Here is a 17,785-nt window from a genome sequence, read left to right as displayed (position 1 = left end):
GTGCACACACGTGTACACATTCTTCTTTTGAGATGCTACTCATATTTCCACATTCCATTCTCTTTTGTGTTCCCAATTAATAAACAATTTCTTACTTAATTATTTTCCTTTCATAAATTATATATATATATATATATTTATATATGGGGGGGGGGGGAGATAAGCAGCAGACAAAGAGAGAGAAAGAGACACATGCACAATGCATACATCTTTTGTTACTAGTTTCAGAGAGTATGTTGCGACCATACCGAGACACAGTGTGTGTGTGTGTGTGTGTGTTTTGGTATGGAAAAGAAAAATTTGGTGAACAATAGTGTCATTTATTACAGGTGACATATATATATATATATATGTGTGTGTGTGTGTATGTGTGTGTTTATATACATTACCTATACTTGTTTATGTGTGAATAATTGTGCTATATACTCACTCATTCTCACATACTTACATTATTAGTTCCGGTCTGTAGATTGTGGCCATGCTGGGACACTGCTGTGCCTGTGCACGTGTGTGTCATATCAAATTTATTGGTTTAAATTGTTTAATTGATTTTTGTACAAAGGTAATTTGCTAAACAATAGTGTCATGCGTTTCAGTTGGTGTGTGTGTGTGTGTATGTATACATAGACACACACACGCACACACATGTGAAAAGACATGGCTTAGTGGTTCCAGTGTTGTACTCACGATTGCCAGAACGTAGGTTCAATTCTCAGATTGAGCGGAATGTTTAGATAAGGAACACACACACACACACACACACAGGGTCTTGTAGATAAATTGAGACAATTTTTACGATGCATAAAACTAGTTATAAATACTAAATAATGGCAGTAGACAGAAATAATTTTAATGTAACACTTATTATAACAAAAACATTTATCACTCAATATGGCCGCCCTTTTGTGCAATTCCTGCCTCCACATCAGAATGAAATCTTTTTGCAGCTGCTGCAACCTCCTTTCTCTTTTTTGATTTTGTGTGCCACATGCACAATGCAGGCCTTCAAACTGTTGATACTTGAGTGTGGTGAAGCATTGGTCCTTGCTTGAAATATGCCCCATAAAAAGTAATCGAGAAGGTTGAGGTCTGGGTTGGGCCAGATGTTGACCCTCACAAAAAATGGCACCTTCTCACCAAGGAAGGCCTGTGTTATGGCATGGTGCAGAATCCTGGATAAGAACCACATTGTCAAGCCCAAACTTCTGCTCCCTCCAGGGTAACAGAGAGTTCTTCAGGATTTCCAGATATTCTTTTGTACCAATCATCAAGCCATACTCAATGGAGTGTGGATCCATGACACTTCCATCACTCATCATGGCTCCAAATACCATCACAGAGACAGGATTCTAGGTCTCAAACACAGGGGGACATCAGAAGGGTTGTATACAATCATTTGAGAATTTCTGTGATTCTCCTCAGCATCCACAGTGAACTTCTTCTCGTCCACAGACACAAGAGTTTTACCTGCACCTTGATGCTTGATGGATGACAAGAGTTTTGGGCATCTCTCAGCTCTGGTTGCTTAGGCCTTGGCTGTTAGGAGGTGACCATGTCATTGAACATGGCTAGACATGCCAAGGTTCCTGTTCACAGCTCTGGACACTCTGGAAAGGGACACACTGCATTTCTTTGCAAGAGTTATCATGGATGTGGATGGGTTGGCTCCAATCGAGCATTTGAGGCCAATGGAAAAACTTTGGATTGGGCTTGGAATCACTTCGAGTCTTGTGTTCTTTTCTATAATTCTTTCCTCTTCCTTAAATTGTTTATACACATGATAAACTGTTGCTTTTGGAAGTTTTGTCAACTTAACAACTTTACTGGCAGTGTGCCTGACACACGCCAAAACAACAATGGTGGAATGGTTCCGTTGTTCCATGACTTTTTATTGTCGAATCAGTTTGCTATTTACCTGAAAAATAAAGAGAAGGCTTACATTATCAAGCAAGTAAAGTTTTGTCAAAAAATGAAATGTTAAACACACTAAGCTGTTTAAAGCTGGTCTTGATTAATCTATGTGTGTACATACATACATATATACATATATATATTGGAAGGTTTGGAGATGATGTACAGGTATTTTATATTAGAAGAAATGAGATAATCAGAAATTCGGATGGTTTTATATTTACAGATATTTATTTGTATATTACATGTTTTTATATATCATATATTAGCGCTTTCGTCCATTCTAATGGAGTTTTCAAATTGAACTAAGTTCTTGTGGAAAAATTTGACCATTATATATATATATATATATATACACACACACACACACACACACACACACACACACAGGGTCTTGTAGATAAATTGAGACAATTTTTACGATGCATAAAACTAGTTATAAATACTAAATAATGGCAGTAGACAGAAATAATTTTAATGTAACACTTATTATAACAAAAACATTTATCACTCAATATGGCCGCCCTTTTGTGCAATTCCTGCCTCCACATCAGAATGAAATCTTGTTGCAGCTGCTGCAACCTCCTTTCTCTTTTTTGATTTTGTGTGCCACATGCACAATGCAGGCCTTCAAACTGTTGATACTTGAGTGTGGTGAAGCATTGGTCCTTGCTTGAAATATGCCCCATAAAAAGTAATCGAGAAGGTTGAGGTCTGGGTTGGGCCAGATGTTGACCCTCACAAAAAATGGCACCTTCTCACCAAGGAAGGCCTGTGTTATGGCATGGTGCAGAATCCTGGATAAGAACCACATTGTCAAGCCCAAACTTCTGCTCCCTCCAGGGTAACAGAGAGTTCTTCAGGATTTCCAGATATTCTTTTGTACCAATCATCAAGCCATACTCAATGGAGTGTGGATCCATGACACTTCCATCACTCATCATGGCTCCAAATACCATCACAGAGGCAGGATTCTAGGTCTCAAACACAGGGGGACATCAGAAGGGTTGTATACAATCATTTGAGAATTTCTGTGATTCTCCTCAGCATCCACAGTGAACTTCTTCTCGTCCACAGACACAAGAGTTTTACCTGCACCTTGATGCTTGATGGATGACAAGAGCTTTGGGCATCTCTCAGCTCTGGTTGCTTAGGCCTTGGCTGTTAGGAGGTGACCATGTCATTGAACATAGCTAGACATGCCAAGGTTCCTGTTCACAGCTCTGGACACTCTGGAAAGGGACACACTGCATTTCTTTGCAAGAGTTATCATGGATGTGGATGGGTTGGCTCCAATCGAGCATTTGAGGCCAATGGAAAAACTTTGGATTGGGCTTGGAATCACTTCGAGTCTTGTGTTCTTTTCTATAATTCTTTCCCTCTTCCTTAAATTGTTTATACACATGATAAACTGTTGCTTTTGGAAGTTTTGTCAACTTAACAACTTTACTGGCAGTGTGCCTGACACACGCCAAAACAACAATGGTGGAATGGTTCCGTTGTTCCATGACTTTTTATTGTCGAATCAGTTTGCTATTTACCTGAAAAATAAAGAGAAGGCTTACATTATCAAGCAAGTAAAGTTTTGTCAAAAAATGAAATGTTAAACACACTAAGCTGTTTAAAGCTGGTCTTGATTAATCTATGTGTGTACATACATACATACATACATACATATATATATTGGAAGGTTTGGAGATGATGTACAGGTATTTTATATTAGAAGAAATGAGATAACCAGAAATTTGGATGGTTTTATATTTACAGATATTTATTTGTATATTACATGTTTTTATATATCATATATTAGCGCTTTCGTCCATTCTAATGGAGTTTTCAAATTGAACTAAGTTCTTGTGGAAAAATTTGACCATTATATATATATATATATACACACACACACACAACATGCCTCTCTCAGTTTCCATCTGCCAGATCTGCTCACAAGGCTTTAGTCATCCTAAGGCTATATTAGAAGACACTGGCCCAAGGTGTCATGCAGTGGAACTGAACCCAAAAGCATGTGATTTGGAAGTAAACTTCTTACCACACAGCCACCCACTTTCACATTAATTAGTGAAAGATACAAAATAGCTGAGTGGTGATGTTACTGGTCCTCTATTGAAACTCAAGTTCATATCTTTTGCAAATATTATTTTGATCTCACTGTTGAGACCCCTATCTCACTCCAGGGACAGTTGTGTTCATTGACCCACTTCACACTACAAACATGGATCTTGGTATTAATCCTTCTCCATAGTTTCAAAGACATTTAGTTGATGTTTAGCCGAGGTTGGGTCTGAACAACTAAACTTAGTAATCAAAGACATTCCAGCTGTGACCATCTTGTCAACCATTACAGAACAGAACTCATTTTGTTTAGCTTTCTGTACTAGTCTTTTAAAGCCATCCAAGAAGACTGCTATTATTTTTCCATCTCAGTCATACTAAGTTATCACACGATAATTCTTTGATGTTTCCTTTACGGCATTGTTCTTCATTGACAAAGAAGTACAACCAATAATTTTTATAATGCGTTTCTGATTCTGAAATCAAAATCAAAATCAATTCGATGACTGGCATCCGTGCTAGCAGAGTGCAAAGAGCACCGTACGAGTGTGATCGTTGACAGAGCGGCTAACCGGCTTCCATGCCAGTGGCACATAAAAGGGCACCATTTGAGTATGATCGTTACCAGCGTCACCTTGTGCATGTGCTAGTAGGGTGCCAAGAGCACCATCTAAGCATGATCATTGCCAGAGCAACCAACTGGTTTCCGTACCCATGGCACATAAAAGGGCACCCTTCGAGCGTGATTGTTACCAATGTCGCTTCACTGGCACCTGTGCCGGTGGGACGTGTAAAAAGATTCGAGTGAGGTCATTGCCAGTGCCGCCTAACTGGACCCCATGCCGGTGGCATGTAAAAAGCACCCACTGCACTCCCAGAGTGGTTGGCATTAGGAAGGGCATCCAGCTGTAGAAACTCTGCCAGATCAAGATTGGAGTCTGGTGCAGCCATCTGGTTCACCAGCCCTCAGTCAAAATCGTCCAACCCATGCTAGCATGGAAAGCGGACACTAAACGATGATGATGATGATGATTCATTTGTAAATGCTTCGTCCAACAATCTTTTAACTCTTTAACATTTAGATGACGGTCCAAATGTAATATTTATTCACTCTGTTTTGAATTAATCCTGCTTTATCCCATTGCTTTGAGATTTTGATGATGGGATTGTTTATTTTTAGATTGACATTGTTGGGTAGGTGTGAGAGGCTGGATCTTGCCAATTTGAACATAAAGCACAAAATATTTGGGCTGAACTATGGCTGGTTCAAATGCTATTATACTTAGGAATTGACACTTCCAGCTCCATAGCAGCACCGTGACATTCAGAGAATTAAAATTCCTTGAAGCACTGACGAGTGTTTTTCAATTCTGTTATAAATGTAAATTTTTTTTTTATTTCTAACATGCCATAATTTTAGATTCTCATTATGGATAGGTGCATGCGTGGCTGTGTGGTAAGAAGTTTGCTTCCCAATCACATGGTTCTGGGTTCAGTCCCATTGTGTGACACCTGGGCAAGTGTTTTCTACTATAGCTTCAGATCAGTCAAAGCCTTGAATGGATTTGGCACATGGAAACTAAAAGAAGCCCTTTGTGGGTATGTGTGTTTGTGTCTGTCCTCCACCACCTGGTGTTGGTGTGTTTACACCCCTGTAACTTAACAGTTCAGCAAAAGAGACTGACATAATAAGTTGGATGCTTTAAAAAAGTATGTCCTAGGGTCAACTGATTCGACTAAAAATTCTTCAAGGTGGTGCCCCAGCATGGCCATCGTCTAATGACTGAAAGAATTAGAAAAATAATAGCCACTTTACCCAAAACAGAGAAAGCAATTTACACAACCCTACGTTTGATCAAATTGAATGAAATGAAAAGCTGCGAAACAAATAGTTTGGAAAGAACATTTCTATTTCCTAATTGTCCACTTGGGAAGATTAAAATTCATCAATTGATTTGGTTGAATAACACAGTGCTGCTCAAAGTGGTGGTCCGTGGACTGGTGCCAGTCCACGAGCCATCAGCTGCCAGTATGCAATGAGTTTCCAGAAAAGAAAGGAACATTATAAAATGCTTGTGATATTGTATTATTTGTTTACAGAATAAATATAAGATGAAAAGAGTTGTCAACTTTTACTATATTCATTATATAAGACGGCAAGCTGGCAGAAACGTTAGCATGCCGGGCGAAATGCTTAGCGGTATTTTGCCTGTCTTTATGTTCTGTGTTCAAATTCTGCTGAGTTCAACTTTGCCTTTCATCCTTTCGGGGTCGATAAAATTAAGTACCAGTTGCGTACTGGGGTCGATCTAATCGACTGCCCCTCCCCTCTCCAAAAAAAAAACTGTGAAAGTGTGTGTATTTGAGAGAGAGAGTGAGTGTGTGTGTGTGTGAGAGAGTGTATGTGAAAGTGAAAGAGAGTGTGTGTGTATGAGAGAGTGTGTGTGTATGAGAGAGAGTGTGTGTGTGTGAGAGAGAGAGAGTGTATGTGAAAGTGAAAAAGAGAGAGTGTGTGAGCATGTTCTTGTCTTGACGTCATGTGATAGTTGTGAAATGAGTATGAGTGCCATACAGGAAATGTTATTCTTTCCCAGGATTCTGTGAAAATGTGTCTTGCCATGGAGAAATAAATAAAGAAGAAAAAGATAATGAGGATTGCAGTTGACCTGGTCTAAAGAACAGCCTGCACATAGAATTAATGTGCAAGTGGTTGAGTATTCCACAGACACATCATCATCATCATTTAACATCCGTTTTCCAGCTAGCACAGGTTGGACGGTTCAACCGGGGTCTAGGAAGCCAGGAGGTTGCAACAGGCTCCAGTCTGATCTGGCAGTGTTTCTACAGCTGGATGCCCTTCCTAATGCCAACCACTCCGTGATGTGTAGTGGATGCTTTTTACATGCCACCGGCACAGGTGCCAGGCGAGGCTGGCAACGGCCATGATCGGTTAGTGCTTTTTATGTGCCACCAGCACAGGTGCCAGGGGAGGCTGGCAGCGGCCACGATCGGTTGGTGGTTTTTACGTGCCACTGGCACAGAAGCCAGTCAAGGCAGTGCTGGCATCGGCCACGTTCGGATGGTGCTTTTTACGTGCCACCAACACAGTTCTTGGGGAGATTCAGCATAACACACAATTACAGGTAATGACACATTTTTGCCAGCTGAGTGGAGTGGAACAACATGACATAAAGTGCCTTGCTGAAGGATGCAATGAGCTGCTGGGGATTGAACTTATGACCTTACAATTGTCAGCTGAATACCCCGAGCCACTAGACGATGTGCCTTCACTCCATGCAGAAATATCACCTTATGCAATAACAAGTGAAGATTGGCAACAAGAACAGCTACCATAAAAACCCTTCTGACCCATGCAAGCATGGAAAAGTGGACGTCAAAATGATGATGATGGTGATGGAGAAAATGATAATGATGATGATGCTTGCTATAGTTGGGAATACCTGAAAGTGTTAAATAACTTAATTAAACACGGTTTTTATTGAAGTAAAATAAGACATTGTTTTTGGTGGATGACATTTTAGTTAATCATATTAACCTGACAAATTGATGGTTTTGTCTTTTTTTTTAGCTGTTTTCCAATATATAGTGTCATTCGTTAACACTTTAAGTATCTGCTGTTAGCCTGAGTTTAGAACAGACAGCAGGATATATATATATATATATATATATATATATATATACACACACACACATACAGATATATATATACACACACACATACAGATATATATATACACACACACACATAGATATATATATACACACACATATATATACACACACACATATATATATATATATACACACACACACATATATATACACACACACACATATATACACACACACACACACACATATATACACACACACACACACATATATATATAGATATATACACACACACACATATATATATATACACACACACACACATATACACACATATATACACACACACACACACACACATATATATATACACACACACACACATATATATAGGTAGACATGCAGTTAAACACAATTAGCCTTGACATACATACATACATACATACATACATACACACACCACACACACACACACACACACACACATATTTCAAACAACTCTGATCACGAATAAACCATACTTTTATCTTCTGTCTTTCTCACATTCTTACAAATGCCTCTGATCACGAATAAATCCTGCTTTATATATATATATCATCGTCGTCGTCATTTAACGTCTGCTTTCCATGCTGGCATGGGTTGGACGATTTGACAGGGGGCTGGCAAGCCAGAAAGCTGCACCAGGCTCCAATCCAATATATATATATAAAGCATGATTTATTCGCAATCAGAGATGTTCAAAAACCAAGGTACTACTGTAAACATGTGTATATACATTTGAGCACATATTTACTTAAACGTGCTTTATGTAAATATATTCACACGTGTGTGTGTGTGTTTATCTTTCTGAATATATGTAAATATGTAACTATCTATCTATTTATCTATATACACACACACACACACACACACATGTGTATGTATATATGTCAAGCTTAATTGCATTTACCTCCATATCAGCCCACCTTGGATTTCTCTTATAGTCACTCTTGACACCTTGGACCTAGGAGTAAAGATTGTTTGCCAACATAACATGGCAGTCCTGGTTTAGGACAAATGTTGCTGTAATTTAGCCACAGGTGACACCGTCTCCAGCTGGCTATACAACACGATCTGTGTCCTTATATTTTTGAACAAGGGAAAATATAAGGACATGGATCGTGTTGTATAGCCAACTGGAGATGATGTATCCTGGGGCTAAATTACAGCAACATTCGTTCTAAACCAGGACTGCCATGTTATGTTGGCTAACAATCTTTACTCCAAAGTACTGTTGCTGAATATCTCTCATTGTGAGATTTAATGATAGTAATTTTCTAACCTTGGACCTCGGCCTGGATGGAGAATTCAGGGTTTAAATGCAAATTCATTTGAGCACGACTACATGTTTCCTATACTGAGCACATCATGCTCTCACTAAGTGTGCTGCAGATTATCATATTCTGTCTTCATGATCAAAACAGTAATATACTTACCAAATGCAGTGCCAAATGGAACCATCTGTAATTAAGAATTCTAAGAAAACATATTTCACATCAGAGTTTGATATGTCACATAAAAACTTAGACCTATGATAATTTTTCCAAATTCTAACCATTAATGGACTCATATATTTCTTCTGAACATGGTTTTTATTCAGCTGTTATTATCAGTTCAGCACAGGAGTTATTTTAAGTCACGAAAGAATTTTTTTCTTTTTTATTTTTTTCGATATGAGGAAATAATTCAATTCCAAAAGAATTAATTGATAAACGAAATTGCCCTTGATATAAATATATTGAAACCACCAGTATTATTATTATTATTATCATTATTATTATTATTATCATTATTATTATCATTATTATTATTATTATTAAAGGCGTTGAGCTGGCAGAACCGTTAGCACGCCAGGCGTAATGCTTAGCAGTATTTTGTCTGCCGGAACATTCTGAGTTCAAATTCCACCAAGGTCAGCTTTGCCTTTCATCCTTTCATGATCAATGAATTAAGTACCAGTCAAGTACTGGGGTTGATTTGATTGACTATCCCCCCTCCTCACAAAATCCAAAATTCAAGGTACTGCCTGGAATTGAACTCACAGTCTTGGGGTTAGTAGCCCACACTCTTTACCATTATGCTGGGCATATAGCATAATGGTTAAGAGCACGGGCTACTAACCCCAAGATTGCAAGTTCAATTCCAGGTAGCCCATGGGCATATAGCGTAATGGTTAAGAGCGTGGGCTACTAATCCCAAGATTGCAAGTTCAATTCCAGGCAGTACCTTGAATAAACAGTAATAATAATAACATCAGCAAAGATTCATTAAGAATGAGAACCCAGGGTTGAGTTTAAAATTCTACCAGGACATCTGATGAAAGCTGGAGAGTAAATCAGCTGAAATGTTTTGTGGTAACAACAAACAAGATGAGGACAAATATCCGTCCAATGTAAACATTGTACAGAATTCCTAATCTCTAAAATATAGAGCAATGGATTATTATTATTATTATCATTATTATTATTATTTAATATAGTTGTTGTTGTTGTTGTTAAGGCAATGAATCGGTAAAATTGTTAATAGGTCAGACAAAATATCTAGCAGCATTTCTTCTGGGGTCAACTTTGCCTTTTGTCTTTTCAAGGGTTGATAAAATAAGTACCAGTCATATACTGGGGTTGATGTAATCGATTAGCCACCTCCCTTACCTCAAAACGGTTGGCCTTGTTCCAAGATTAGAAAGAATTTTTCTTGTTGTTGTTAAGTACTAGTTGATAAAAGTACCTCTACCTAACCCCAAAATCTGTGGCTGTCTATATGGTTAGAAATCAATATTTAAACATTATTCAAATAAAGAAATTAAAATTAAATGCTATAAAAACCACCATCATCGTCACTATCATCATCACCACCATCATTATCATCATCATCATCATCATCATCCCTTTGTAAATAATAATTAAATTCAGATATTTTTATGCCTTTGTTTTATTTCTTCATTATAAATATTTTGTGACTTTCACTTGTTACCAGTCATTAGACTGTGGCCATGCTGGGACACCACCTTGAAGAATTTTTAGTTGTATAAATTACCCCCCAATACTTAGTCTATTGGTCCTGTACTTATTCTATCAGTCACTTTTGCCAAACTACTAAGTTACAGGTATGTAGACACACCAACACCAGTTGTCAAATGGCAGGTTGGGAACACACTCACACACACACACACATGAACACATAATGGGTTTCTCACAGTTTCCGTCTACGAAATCCACTGACAAGGCTTTCGTCAGCCAGAGGCTATAATAGAAGAGGTGCCACGCAGTAGGACTGAACCCAGAACCATGTGGTTTTGAAGCAAGCTTCTTACCACACAATCAAATCACAAAAGACAAGCAGCCCCTTTATTCACTCAAGCTGCCAGAAAGGGTTTGATAAAAATCTCCGATTATGAGTCATCATCATAATAATATATTTGAACTGTATTTGACCCCAGATTATTTCTGGGTGCTTCTAGCTTCCCTTACATTTGTTCAAATTGTATTTTTGTATGAATGAATAATTATTCTTTCCGCTCAAATACATTTGTATTTCATTTTCTCACATAAAGTGACTTCAGTTGCTGTTTGTGGCTGTGTGGTAAGAAAATTGCTTCCCAACCACAAGGTTCCAGGTTCAGTCCTACTGCGTGGCACCTTGGGCAAGTGTCCTCTACTATAGCCTCAGGCCAACCAAAGTCTTTTGAATGGATTTGGTAGACAGAAACTGACAGAAGCCCATCATATATATATATGGCTGTGTGATAAGTAACTTGCTTACCAACCACATAGTTCTGGATTCAGTCCCACTGCGTGGCACCTTGGGCAAGTGTCCTCTACTATAGCCTCAGGCCAACCAAAGCCTTTTGAATGGATTTGGTAGACGGAAACTGACAGAAACCCATCATATATATATATGGCTGTGTGGTAAGTAGCTTGCTTACCAATGAATATAATTTTATCGTTATTATTATAACATATAACATATATATATATATATATATATATATAAATACAAAGGGGTTTGTATGATTGTGTATAGAGGGATATATATTATTCAAAGGAATTCCAACTCTGTCTGTTTTTTATGTTTTATTTATAGTAAAATGAAATGAGGTATTGATTGTCTTATTGAATAGATGAAATATTGAATATCAAATATTAGGGGACTAGTATACTTTTTTGCATTGGAGCAGTCTTCAAGGTCCCAGGTTGTGACAGGAGTGTTTCACAGTTGAAACACTCCTGTCACACCTGGGACCTTGAAGACTGTTTAAATGCAAGAAAGTATACTTGTCCCCTAATATTTGATGTTCAATATATCATCTATTCAATAAGACAATCAATACTTCATTTCATTTTACTATATATACTATTTATACTATATATTCTAAATCCTATATTAATATTATAAAGAATATAAATAAAACATAAAAAATAGAGTTGGAATTCCTTTGAATAATATATATATATATGTACATACACACATATATATGTACATACACATACACATGATGTACACATGTGGATGTGGAAATAGCTTTAGAATATCAGGTGTTGTGAAGAAAACTAAAAACTTGTAGGAATCTTTCTGGTGTCAAGCACTTTGTGTCCAAATCTCTGCCAGTGATTGTATATGCAGTGAGTGACTGACTGTTGCTGCAGTTGGACAAAAAACGGTGAGTGACCTCAAATATTTCACAGACTCTGATATACTTTATAGATTCTTTAGCAATGAAAGACATAAATTTAAGCAACACAATCTATCTGCTTGTTTTCTCTTTTGCCATAAAAAAGCCTCTGCATTTCCTTGTCTCTATGTTTCTATAGCAAAGATAATAAAAGAAATAAATTAGAATTTATGACGAAAATACAAATCTGTAATTCTGTAGTTGTTTAGCATAGATTTTGTTTTTTGGTTTCCATTTGTCTGGAAATTAGATAAAATATTTACATCTCTGGGCAGTTGTTCATGAAAACGGTTGTAAATAACATTCTTACTTATTCCATAGCAAAAAATAATAACCTGGCTTTTGTCTTCATACTAGTTTGATGGATGTGTTTGGAATGCTCACAGGTATCACTTAGAAAAGTAAGTCATATCTACCAGAAGCTCAGTGGACTGGGCCTCTCAGATTTAAGTGCCTGAACCAAATAACCTTTGTACAAATTATAGCTCCAGTGTCAATGCTTCATGAATCCTGTTAGTTGGTCTCTAGAACCATAACTATTCACAAATAAGTGTATTGGTAGAAGAAATTCTACTGTCATTAGGTGTTATCATCACAATTTCCAGTCTTCTGTTTTGATATAATTTTCGTTTGATGGTGGAACTTGAAGTAGATAGAGCTATAAGTTGCATGTAGAATTTCAGGATGAAAAAAATCTCTTGGATTAAAGAAAAGTTGAAGACTACCTACAGGACTGAAATGCATATTTTCTGTAAACCTGACAAAGAATCTCATCATACACATCCTCATTATCATCATCATCATTTAACATCCATTGTCTATGATGGCATGGATTGGACGGTTTGACTGGGCTGCATCAGATTCCAGTCTGATTTGGCATAGTTTTTTACAGCTGGATGCCCTTCCTAATGCCAACCACTCCAAGAGTGTAATAGGTACTTTTACGTGGCCTGCAAATATATAAAAGGCTTCCAACCTTTGCTATGCATGGAAGACAGATGTCGAATGACAATGATGATGATGTTTATTTTAAGTTCCTGCCTCCCAAATTCACTCACAAGGCTTTGGTCAGTCCGGAGCTGTGGTAGAAGACACCCAAGGTGCCACACACTGAGAATGAACCCAAAACAATGTGTTGGAGAAGCAAGCTTCTGAACCAGACAGCTTTGTCTGTGTATATCTATCTATGGAACTATCTCAAGTGTATATACATCACCCTCCTGTTTGAGGTCCATGACAGCTATTTCATGTATATCAAATACATCCATCTTAAACATTAGCAGACACTATATAACACAATACCACAATCAATGTTAGGATTAATTCAAACAATAGGGTTGGCTAATCTGGTTAGACATTTCTGATGATAATCTTCTCTGTGACTAAGCTATTAATAATCCCAAATAATCCCTAAATATATTTAGGGAACCTTGATTAACTGATAGCAAAATAAATGTTCTTAGGTTTAAAACATTTTTCTTTTTTTCTTTTTTTTTCTAAGTTTCACACAGTATTCTTTGCCAGTGAAGTAGTGGTTGTCAACCAGGGTCCATGGAAACAAAACAGCAAACTGAGGACCCACGGTAGTTTAAGGATCCATGAAAATGTTTTGCTCTAGTTGTGTGTTTTGCAAGAAACAGCTAAATTTCTTTCTCTAACATTTTACATAGTTCAACCTACACAAGTGAATGTGTGAAAAGCTAAATAGGAATTTTGAAAGAAGTTTCTATAAAACTCATTTAAAAACATTGAATGGTTGTGGGGGTCCATAGATAAAAAAAAAATGTTAGTATAAAGGAAGAGCAATTTTCTTTCTTTTTTTTTTGAAATTTTACTTTAATCAAAATCTTTTTATTTGTTCTTAAGAGAATGTCTTTTATAACTGCATTTGTGCTTTCAAATGTCACCATTATTTTTGTTCTCCTCATTAACTGTTGGCCATTTTTTCTTTCTCTTTTGTTTCCATGCTTAACCTTGCTTTTTGGTTTTCCACCTTTTTACCTAATTTTCTCTCTGGTATATTTTTGCTCCTCATTCTTTTAATCAAATCTCTTCCTGCCCAACCATTTCTATTGCACACGCACCCATCTACTTACTGCCTTCTTCATTGTGCAGTTTTTCTCACATTTCCTCTCTCTCCCTCTCTCCCATGAACATTCTTATACTCTCCTTGCCAACTCTAAACAACCCCAAGTGTCCCCTTAACCCTTCTCTTTCTATATTCCTGTTGCAATCTTTTTTTTTTCTCTTTATTTTTCACTTGCTTCAGATATTAGACTGTGGCCATGCTGGGGCACCACCTTGAATAATTTTAGTCAAATGAATTGACCCCTATACTTATTTCTATTTTAAGCTTGATACTTATTTTATTGATCTCTTTTGCTAAGCTGCTAAGTACAGGGATATAAACATGTCAACACCTGTTGTCAAGCAGTGGTGGAGGAAGGACAAAGACAAACACACACACGCATACACACATATGACAGGCTTCTTTCAGTTTCCGTCTACCAAATCCACTCACAAAGCTTTGGTCGGCCTGAGGTTGTAGTAGAAGACATTTGCCCAAGGTGACACATAATGGCACTGAACAATCTTTCTTTCAATTAATTTTGAAAATAATAATTTATTACTTGTCATTATTAAACTGGGGTTTAGGACATAAATTAAGATAAAATTTTGATACAAGTGTTTAATTTCGATCACTTTGACCCTTTTCTTACCATATTTCTGCTGAAAAACAGTTTTCATCATCATCGTTTAACGTCTGGTTTCCATGCTAGCATGGGTTGGATGATTTTGACTGAGGGCTGGCGAACCAGATGGCTGCACCAGGTTCCAATCTTGATCTGGCAGCTGGATGCCCTTCCTAATGCCAACCACTCCGAGAGTGTAGTGGGTACTTTTTATGTGCCACCGGCACGGGGGCCAATCAGGCAGTACTGGCAACGACCTCGCTCAAATCTTTTTACACGTGCCACCGGCACAGGTGCCAGTGAAGCGACAATTAATTTAGAAAAATAATGAAGACTTTAGTAAAATGAAATTGCCATATTAAAAATGGTATTTGGGATGTAAATTTTTGTGAAATGTTTTAATTTGGAGCATCTTAAAGCAAAAGGTTTATGACACAGAAACAGGGTTGGTTTCAAGAATGTTGCTATGAAAGGGTCTAAATCTCTTTTAGATTCCTAACAAGTGTCTGATTCTTCTTTCAAGTGAACGTCACCTGTTGGTTTGATATTTACCTGTTAACCCATTCTTTTCTGTGATCTGACAATTTCTTCAGTGAAGAACCTTGTTTAAATGATTACCCAAAGCAGGTCTTCAACAAGTCCCTCTTTTTGCCCCGCATCTTGTACTTCCTTTATTTCTAATCAACTTTTCTTGGCCACATCAAACGAAATCATTTCCTCTCCACTGGCCGCTGGTAACGGTGGTGGAGGTGGTGGCGGTGGTGGTGCTGCTGCTGCTGGTCTCATCATCTCTCAGTTCCTCCTCCCCTTCCTCCCCCTCTACCCACATTTTCTTTGTGTTCTTTGTTGTTCAATAACAGATCAATGAAACTGCCATTGATATTCAGATGATTTCCTTCAACACTGCATTGAAGGGTTTACAAGATAACATAATGGTACATTCATATATGTGTGTGCCCACATATATGTATGTGTGCATCTGTATGGCCTTATATGTATTTATACATGTGTGTGTGTCCTTCTGTTTTTGCACTCACATCACAGACAGGCGTTGCATAAATTCTCACACTTACACACACACTTAAAGCTTTGGTTAAAACGAACCCTTTGCCTGCATTTGCGCATATGGTGTAGAAGCAGATGCAAGCATGCAACTTAATATCAGCTGAGTTTGTGTGAGCGTGCATGCATTTATGTCAGCATGCATGCGTGTGTGTGTGTGTGTGTGTCTGTGTATGTGTTCGCAATATGTGTACACGCGTATGTAATTGAATGTGTTAAATAAGGTTTAATGTTTCGTGCATGTCTTCTGATTCTGTGACGTTTGACAAACACACTCGTTCTGTGTGTGTGTGTGTGTGTGTACGTGTGTGTGTGTGTGTGTGTGTGGTGTGTGTGTGTGTGTGTGTGTGTGTGTGTGCTTGAAATTTAGTTCAAGAAAACTAAACATGGCCAAAGACAGGCTGTTGTAGTTTGATGTTGTTGTTGTTGTTGTTCTAGTAGCTGTGACGATGTTGTGCTGTCACAGTGGTGTAGTGCAGGTAAGCAGCTGCCACAGTTCTGGTGAGAGAGAGAGAGAGAGAGAGAGAGAGAGAGCTTGCTGCCAAAGTGATGGAGATGACAGTCGCAGGCCACAGCAAGATGAGCCAAATGAATCTGAGACAGCGGAAGTGAAGGTGGTGGGGACGGGGACGACGGCGGCGGCGGCGGCGATGGTGGTGGAGAGGATGACAACCAGCAATAAAAGGTGGTGGTGGGGTGAGAGGGGAGGCTTACGTGAGAGAGGTGTTACGGATCATATTAATGTGTAACCCTCCCCCCCATCTCTGCAATAGGACAGTGGCGATGGTGGCGGCGATGGTGCAGCGGCTTATTTAACATAATCTTTTGTTTATATTACTTTTTTTTAAATTTGAGTTTCCCCTTCGACACCCCCTTCTCTCTCTCCTCTCTCTCTCTCTCTCTATTCCTCCTCTCCATCGATCTTTCCTTTCCTCTCTCTCTCTCTCTCTCCTCTCTCTCTCTTCTCTCTCTCTCTCTTCTCTCTCTCTCTCTTCTCTCTCTCTCTCTTCTCTCTCTCTCTCTCTCTCTCTTCTCTATTCCCTCTCGCTCTTTTCTCTTCCCTCCTCCTCCTCGCCTTCTTCTTCTTCACATCTTTCCTTACCTGTCCTTACTTCTACCCAATTAATTACTCTTATTTTCGTCTTTATATCGTTATTACCTTCATCCCGTATATTTATTTATTTATTCCCACTCGCCCCCCTCCCTCTCTGTTTCATCCTTCCCTCTCTCTCTCACTCTATCTCCCTTTCCCCCACTTCTCTCTCTCTCTCTCTTCCTTCTTCATTTCCCTCTCTGGCCATCAACGTATCTTTCTTTCTTCTCTTTCTCTCTCTCTCTCTCTCTCTCTCTCTGTCTTCTGGCTTTTGTTTACAAGATTTCTTCATTCCTACATCTCTATGATTATCGTTGTCTGCTCGCCTCTAACTTTGCCTCGGTGATATGTTTGCAAGGGTAAGTCTCTCTTCCCGTCTCTCAATACCAACGATACACAAATATATTTATTTTCTTATCTTCTGCTCTCGTCTCTTTCTTTACTTTCATCATCATCATCATCATCATCATCATCATCATCATCATCATTATTATCATTATTGTTGTTATTACTAATTGCTTCCTTCTTTGCTATCTATCGTCTCCTCCTCCTCCGCCTCTTGCCGATCATGTCCACTTAAGAACCGGTATCTCTTTGGTATCTCTTCGGCAA

General features: G+C 38.2%; 1 protein-coding gene and 1 long non-coding RNA gene across 8 annotated transcripts in view; one reads left to right on the top strand and one right to left on the bottom strand.

Annotated features, from left to right (window-relative positions):
• The window catches only part of LOC115215033 (dystrobrevin beta), a 412,633-nt gene that overhangs the window by 322,922 nt on the left and 71,926 nt on the right, over positions 1 to 17,785 (top strand). The gene's annotated exons all lie outside the window — the stretch shown is intronic.
• LOC118764594 lies at positions 8,796 to 10,449 on the bottom strand. The gene is made up of 3 exons (XR_005000411.1): positions 10,438 to 10,449; positions 9,019 to 9,024; positions 8,796 to 8,935 (listed from the first exon to the last, which is right to left on the bottom strand). It is a non-coding gene; the product is annotated as an uncharacterized LOC118764594 (long non-coding RNA).

Source organism: Octopus sinensis, linkage group LG8, assembly GCF_006345805.1.
Source record: "Octopus sinensis linkage group LG8, ASM634580v1, whole genome shotgun sequence".
Taxonomy (NCBI): Eukaryota; Metazoa; Mollusca; class Cephalopoda; order Octopoda; family Octopodidae; genus Octopus; species Octopus sinensis.
The sequence above is the reverse complement of the archived record's forward strand: the minus strand, read 5'-3'. Positions and strand labels throughout refer to the sequence as shown.